This window comes from Coregonus clupeaformis, chromosome 1 (assembly GCF_020615455.1).
Source record: "Coregonus clupeaformis isolate EN_2021a chromosome 1, ASM2061545v1, whole genome shotgun sequence".
In the NCBI taxonomy this organism is placed as follows: domain Eukaryota; kingdom Metazoa; phylum Chordata; class Actinopteri; order Salmoniformes; family Salmonidae; genus Coregonus; species Coregonus clupeaformis.
Genome location: NC_059192.1, coordinates 17,300,226 through 17,308,153, shown reverse-complemented (window position 1 = coordinate 17,308,153; position 7,928 = coordinate 17,300,226).

Sequence of the window (7,928 nt, the reverse complement as noted above, 5' to 3'; positions counted from 1 at the left end):
ATTCGCTTGTATCCCTCTAAGTACACATGTGGAACTGCATGGAAATTTGTTTCAAACCATTCTTAATTATTTATAGAAGGACCTTATACATTATATATGTAACCACATAATGATAAGGCAGTCATATGTCATCACCATTACAGAGAAATGTCATCATACTTAATGTCTCCAGACATGCAAACACGACATGCAATGGAAATATCATCAACCATGGTAGAAGTTTGTCTGAGGTACTTAACAACTTAACTGCCTGCCTACCTGCCTACCTGCCTACCTGCCTACCTGCCTACCTGCCTGCCTGCCTGCCTGCCAGCCTGCCAGCCTGCCAGCCTGCCAGCCTGCCAGCCTGCCTGCCTGCCTGCCTGCCTGCCTGCCTGCCTACCTGCCTGCCTGCCGTGTGTGTGTGTGTGTGTGTGTGTGTGTGTGTGTGTGTGTGTGTGTGTGTGTGTGTGTGTGTGTGTGTGTGTGTGTGTGCTATGGGGCCTATATTCACCCCTCAGCCTCTGTGTTATCCCAGTGAACATTGTTTTATAGCTTCAGTATTTCAACAGTCAGGGGCAACCAGTGGACACACCCCATCCCTGTGGTTTGGGTTGGTCAGGTTGCTTGTGTATATACTGTGTGTGTGTGTGTGTGTCTTCATACAGCTCCCTCTGTCCTCCCCCCCTCCTTCTGAATGTTACAGTAGATTTTCCAGTTTGTTCCTACAAGACCCCACTCCTCATATCAGCTGTGAGCAGAGTGTTTCTGAGTAGTTGGTTGATGTGTAGTTTGTTAGTGGGGATGTTCCAGGGCTTTAGCCATGTGATCCTGACACGCGGGACCTGTCTTAGCCTTTATTGTCTCAGTATTGCAGGATTTGATTTGCTCTCATAAACATAATGGCATAATTTGCTCAGAGCATGCAGCGATGCACAGAGCCATCTCGTCCGCAAGAGAGGCTTTTATTTCTGGATCTTCAGGGAAATTAAACCTGCTTACCCACACACGTCTGAGGGAGATACACACACAGATACACTCTCTCTCACAAACACACACACACACACAAACACACACACACAAACACACACACACACACACACACACACAGACAGACAAACATAATTTTGTGCTCTCGCTCTGTGACACACACACTAACAGTCTCTCTCTCTCTCTCCTATACCCCACACACTTACAGTACGTACACACATACACACATATGCCACAAACACACGTCCATATTAAAGTTCTTCTTTCCAAGGAGGCAGTGTTTCATCACCGTGTTGTTCTGCGTTGACGTTATTAGGGAGAGGAGCGATGGCTCTGGGGTGAATGATAAAGGTGGGAGTGCGCACCGAGAGCTGAAAGGTTAGCCAGCAGATTTATGAGCCTGCGTCCTTCTCCAGCGAGGCCATTAAAGAAGGGAGACGACTTTAATGTTTTACCTTTCTGATTTATGGTGTCAAGGCCTTCCTATGTTATCCCCACAGTGAAAGGTGGGAGGGTGGATGGTCAGTGGTGTATCAAGGACTTCCTATGTTATCCCCACAGTGAGAGGTGGGAGGGTGGATGGTCAGTGGTGTATCAAGGACTTCCTATGTTATCCCCACAGTGAGAGGTGGGAGGGTGGAGGGTCACAACAATGGACTGACTGAGCATCTTAGCATCAGAGATGATGATGGTTGCAAGGAAAAAATGCTGGATGCATTGGGCTCTTTCTCAATTCCTTACGTCGTTTCTCATTGCCTCCCTCTCAAAACGCATCAAATGAGACGGTCTGAGGGGAGGGACCTTGGATCATACTCTGTCTGAGAAGGAGGTGAGGAGAGAAGACGCAAGGAATAGAGTAAAGACACGTTGAGAAATAGCCATGGTGTATTGGTGGTGTGTTGGTGGTGTGTTGGTGGTGTGTTGGCAGTGTGTTGGCGGTGTGTTGGCGGTGTGTTGGTGGTTCGTCTGGCCACTAGGGGTCCTTGGTGTCTCCCAGACGCTACACCCCCACTTTGACCCAGTATTCTGCACACTCCAGGGCTATGGGGGCTCTGGGACACAGGGCTTTAGGCTGTAGTGATGTGAACCAGGGGGGCTTTGTAGGGCCAACAGGATGCAGGAGGGATTAGTAGCCAGACCCACTGCCTCATAGGAAATGTAGTTCTATAGAGAGCTATGGAGAGCTGATCCAACCCTCCCACAGAACGAATAGGCCTGTCAGTAATACGCTGGATCCAGGCCAAAGGGGATGTGAGTGTGTACTGTGGTGTGTGTGTTTCTTTGTTTCTGTGGGTCTTTGTGTGTTATAAACAGAAGACGAAATGTGTGTGTGCATGTGTGTGTGTATGTGTCTGGGCAGTGGATGATCAGTGTCTGTTAGTGTGTGTGTATCTGTTGGCAGAGTGTATGAAGAAGGAGGGCCTGCTTGGCTGTAGGGAGCTGGGGCCTGGCTATGAGTGTCTCAGTTGGACAGTTACCTGGACACACTCAGACATGGCCAGGCCACTGGGCTAAATAATGACAGGCCCTGGAACAGATTTCACACCCAGCACACAGACAGGGCCAGGCCACTGGGCTAAATAATGACAGGCCCTGGAACAGATTTCACTCCCAGCACACAGACAGGGCCAGGCCACTGGGCTAAATAACCACAGGCTTCAGAACAGTTAAGCTTTACTTTGATTTGAGTGTATTGGGTATATGTTGTAAAAGTGTTAAATATTACTTGTTAGCTATTACTGCACTGTCGGAGCTAGAAACACAAACATTTCGCTACACCCACAATAACATCTGCTAAACAGGTTTATGTGACCAATACATTTTATTTGATTTGATTTGAGATCTCAAACCAAGTGGGAGTCCTTAACAGCCTAGCCAGACCACCAGCAGAGCAGCCCTCCAACTGATGTACAGTACCAGACAAAAGTTTGGACACACCTACTCATTCCAGGGGTTTTTCTTTATTTTCACACAGGAGATACTGCCAATGTTTGGCTATGGAGATTGCATGGCTGTGTATGTATGTAACCTAGTGGCTGGGAGCTGTGCTGTGCTGTGCTCCTGTGGATGAGCTGAGACTGAGAGAGCTTGTCTGTTACTGGCAGCCACTGGAGGCCTGCTGGGAACCATATGGGGAGTCAGGAGGCCCAGTTGGATGGGTCTTACTGTAGACTAGCTACTCACTGATGTGACTCTCCTCCCACTGAACTTACCGTTAGAATATGCCCCAATGTACTCTCATAGAATGGAACCTACATGAGATGCAATGCAGTATGTGTGTTTGTGTGTGTCTACCATTGCTTTCCAACTCCAGACATTTTAATCAGCACTCCAACACTTGTGAAGAAGTGCATATTAAGGAGAGAGCAAAGGTGAAAGGAATGACAACTTTTGGAAATGAGAGAATCTGTTCTATTATTGATGTTAACCCTAGGGCAAGCATTTATATATGTTAGTGTTCTCATTAATGAAAGAGTAGCTTTAATTGACTGCCCAGTGAATTAAACACCCACCCACAAATATACAGCGGTATAGTACTGGGTGTTAACTCTGAACTCAATGAGACTCAGACCCAGAGTGCGCTCCTTTGACCACTGTGCCACGGCAGTTCACAATTCTCTAGTAAGAAGGGAGAGTACTTGATGGTACTTGATGGAAACAGTGCATTGTTTTTAGTTATTTTGTTTTAAGCCTTCCCCAAGCCGTAGCCCTAACCTTAACCACTCGGAATTAATACCTAAACCAAACCCTTTGAGTTGTTTCTATTTTAACCCTGTAACCACACGGAATTAACGCTGTAACCACACGGAATTAACGCTGTAACCACACGGAATTAACGCTGTAACCACACGGAATTAACGCTGTAACCACACGGAATTAACGCCGTAACCACACGGAATTAACGCTGTAACCACACGGAATTAACGCTGTAACCACACGGAATTAACGCTGTAACCACACGGAATTAACGCTGTAACCACACGGAATTAACGCTGTAACCACACGGAATTAACGCTGTAACCACACGGAATTAACCCTGTAACCACACGGAATTAACGCTGTAACCACACGGAATTAACGCTGTAACCACACGGAATTCACGCTGTAACCACACGGAATTAACGCTGTAACCACACAGAATTAATGTATAAAAAATTGACATTCATCCATAATACGGCAAATTCCGAAGTGAAACTACGAGATCAGGTTGAGGAGAAGACCTCTCTCTGTAACCCTAGAAACTATGGTTGCAAAATTCCTGGAACTGTCAATAAAATCATTGGTTTTCCTGAAATCCAGGTTGAAGGAGCAAATAAGAAGGAAATCCAGAATCTTCCAACCAGGATTTATTGAACGTTCCTGGAATTTTGCAACCCTACTAGAGAGCCTTTAGATTTAGCATGTACAGATGAGCTACACATAGCCACTTTCATCAGACACTAATTGCTTTGTTGTGTGTGCAGACATGAAACCTTGACTGTGGTTGGGTTGGCTCGCACGTGTCTGTGTGTGTGTGTGTGTGTGTGTGTGTGTGGTTGGTTGGTGGGAGTTTGTATTCATGAGAACTGACTTGGAACATCCAACCCCTAGCACTCTTCCCCTCTCTCTCTCTCTCTCTCTCTCTCTCTCTCTCTCTCTCTCTCTCTCTCTCTCTCTCTCTCTCTCTCTCTCTCTCTCTCTCTCTCTCTCTCTCTCTCTCTCTCTCTCTCTCTCTCTCTCTCTCTCTCTCTCTCTCTCTCTCTCTCTCTTTCCTACCTCTGGAACAGTGGCTTACTCCATTCATCCATCCCCTCCCTAGAAAGTACTTACATTGTGAATCAAAACTCCAAATAATAATTATAATAATAATAATAATAATAATAATAATAATAATAATAATAATAATAATATATCATATCCATGCAATATCCAACACAATGTCAGTATTATATCCACAACATCAATCCAAGTCCAGCTGGATACTGGACAACCACATGTTCTCACAGGCTGAAGGTCCCCACATTGCTCTCTACAGTACATGTCCCCACATACCCCTACATGTGCCCACATACCCCTACATGTGCCCACATACCCCTACATGTGCTCACATATCCCTACATGTGTCCACATACCCCTACATGTGCCCACATATCCCTACATGTGCCCACATACCCCTACATGTGCCCACATACCCCTACATGTGCTCACATATCCCTACATGTGTCCACATACCCCTACATGTGCCCACATATCCCTACATGTGCCCACATACCCCTACATGTGTCCACATATCCCTACATGTGCCCACATATCCCTACATGTTCCCACATAACCCTAAATGATCCACATACCCCTACATGTGCCCACATACCCCTACATGTGCTTACATACCCCTACATGTGTCCACATGCCCTTACATGTTCCCACATACCCCTACATGCTCCTACATACCCCTACATGTCCCCACATACCACTACATGTTCCCACATACCCCTACATGTTCCTACATACCACTACATGTCCCCACATACCCCTACATGTGCCCACATACCCCTACATGTGCCCACATACCCCTACATGTCCCCACATACCACTACATGTCCCCACATACCCCTACATGTGCCCACATACCCCTACATGTGCCCACATACCCATACATGTCCCTACATACCCGTACATGTGCCCACATACCCCTACATGTGCCCAGATACCCCTACATGTGCCTACATAACACTACTGTTGACTCTACAGGCCTATCATTAGCCCCTGTAAAGCAGCCTAGTCTCTTGGTTGTCTAATGAGAGAGCACATAGGAAACGTGTGATACCCACAGAGGAGACGTGTGATACCCACAGAGGAGACCTGTGATACCCACAGAGGAGACGTGTGATACCCACAGAGGAGACGTGTGATACCCACAGAGGAGACGTGTGATACCCACAGAGGAGACGTGTGATACACACAGAGGAAACGTGTGATACACACAGAGGAAACGTGTGATACCCACAAAGGAGACGTGTGATACCCATCAGTGGTCAATGTGTTATGTGGTCCCTAATATTTGTTCTGCCAATTGATCTCTCTCTCTCTCTCTCTCTCTCTCTCTCTCTCTCGCTGTATAAAGACTGGACGTCACTTCATCATACAGCCTACCAGTCTTCTTCTCTGTTTATAAACTGGATGTCACTTCATCATACTGCCTACCAGTCTTCTTCTCAGTTTATGGACTGGATGTCACTTCATCATACTGACTACCAGTCTTCTTCTCTGTTTATAGACTGGATGTCACTTCATCATACTGCCTACCAGTCTTCTTTTCTGTTTGTAGACTGGATTATTTCTTTCTTTATGTTCTCTCCATCTTCCCTCTTTTTTTTTATCTGTCTTACTAATCATACCTGTGTTGGATTGGTGGAGCCAAAATAGGTGTGCAAAATACCAAGCCAATAGATCATTTTGACAGTTTAATTTTAATTATTGATTATTAGTTAATTTGAAAATTATATTATCCAACCATCCAATTAAATTGGTCTATATTTACAATGATCATCAAGCACAAGGTCTTAATTGTAGTACCATCTATCAAGAGTGAGTTATCAGAACCACAAGGGAGTATGATAGTGAGGTGGATTGGAGCTTATTTTATGGAGGTGTGTGTGTGTGTGTGTGTGTGTGTGCACGCCTGTGTGTGTGTGTGTGTGTGTGTGTGGGTGTGTGTGTGTGTGTGTGTGTGTGTGAGTGAGTCTGCGCGCCTGTGTGTGTCTTCCTGTGTGAGTGAGTCTGCGCCAGAAACGTAACTTGCGGAGGGATGGGGGGTCCTGAGTGGCGCAGTGGTCTAAGGCACTGCATCGCAGTGCTAACTGTGCCACTAGAGATCCTGGTTCGAATCCAGGCTCTGTCGCAGCCGGCCGCGACCGGGAGACTCATGGGCGGCGCACAATTGGCCCAGCGTCGTCCAGGGTAGGGGAGGGAATGGCCGGCAGGGATGTAGCTCAGTTGATAGAGCATGGCGTTTGCAACGCCAGGGTTGTGGGTTCGATTCCCACGGGGGGCCAGTATAAAAAAATATATATATATGTATTCACTAACTGTAAGTCGCTCTGGATAAGAGCGTCTGCTAAATGACTAAAATGTAAATGTAAATGTAATGACCCCCCCAATATTAGAGACAGGTCAATTTGACCTTCTCAATAATTAATTTGATTGATAGGAAATTATTTTCCGACTGTAAAGCGCCAGGCAGCTACTGGATTTATGTGTATTTACACCACACAGTGCTACTAATTTCTTCACTTTACGATTGGCTCCCCCCGCCGCTAATTATGCTTTTGGTTTGGCCCGATCCTCAGAGTCATGGTTTGTGGAGGGAAACATTGAGGACAGCTTCTAAGGAGAATGGAGACCTGCAAAATGACCTCTCTTTCGCTCTCTTCTCTTTTCTTAACAAACCGTAAAATCTGTGTGCTAACTTGGAAAATTTAATTCATAAGCACTAATAATAATTATATAGAAAATTATGTTTTTTAAATGGAGAAAGTTAATATTGCCGTGTGAGCCCTATTTCTCAAAGGAGTGGTTTGGTAACGGTTATATTGGGCTCTTTTGTGGTATTATAAACTTTAAAATATCTGGTTTCTAGTAGGCTACATAATTAGATTCAAATAAAGGTGAAATTAAATTTAAAAAAGAGAGAAGGGCTGTTTCTATGAACCTCAGGCAATATGCTCAAGCCTGTTTCTCTCCCCAGTCAGAGGCAGCCTCCCGTCTCACTGACTCTGACCATTGACCAACAGCAGCAACCTATCCTCTTCATTTATGCCAATTTGAGGGCCACAATTGTGGGGGGAAAGCACTGATCATGTTTATGCAACCTAACAATCACCATCAAAGTACTTCTAGAAGCAACTTTAGTTTTTATTTTAGTTTTCAATATTCCAGCACCCTCCCCTGTTTTCAATTCTCCAGCACCCTTCCCCTGT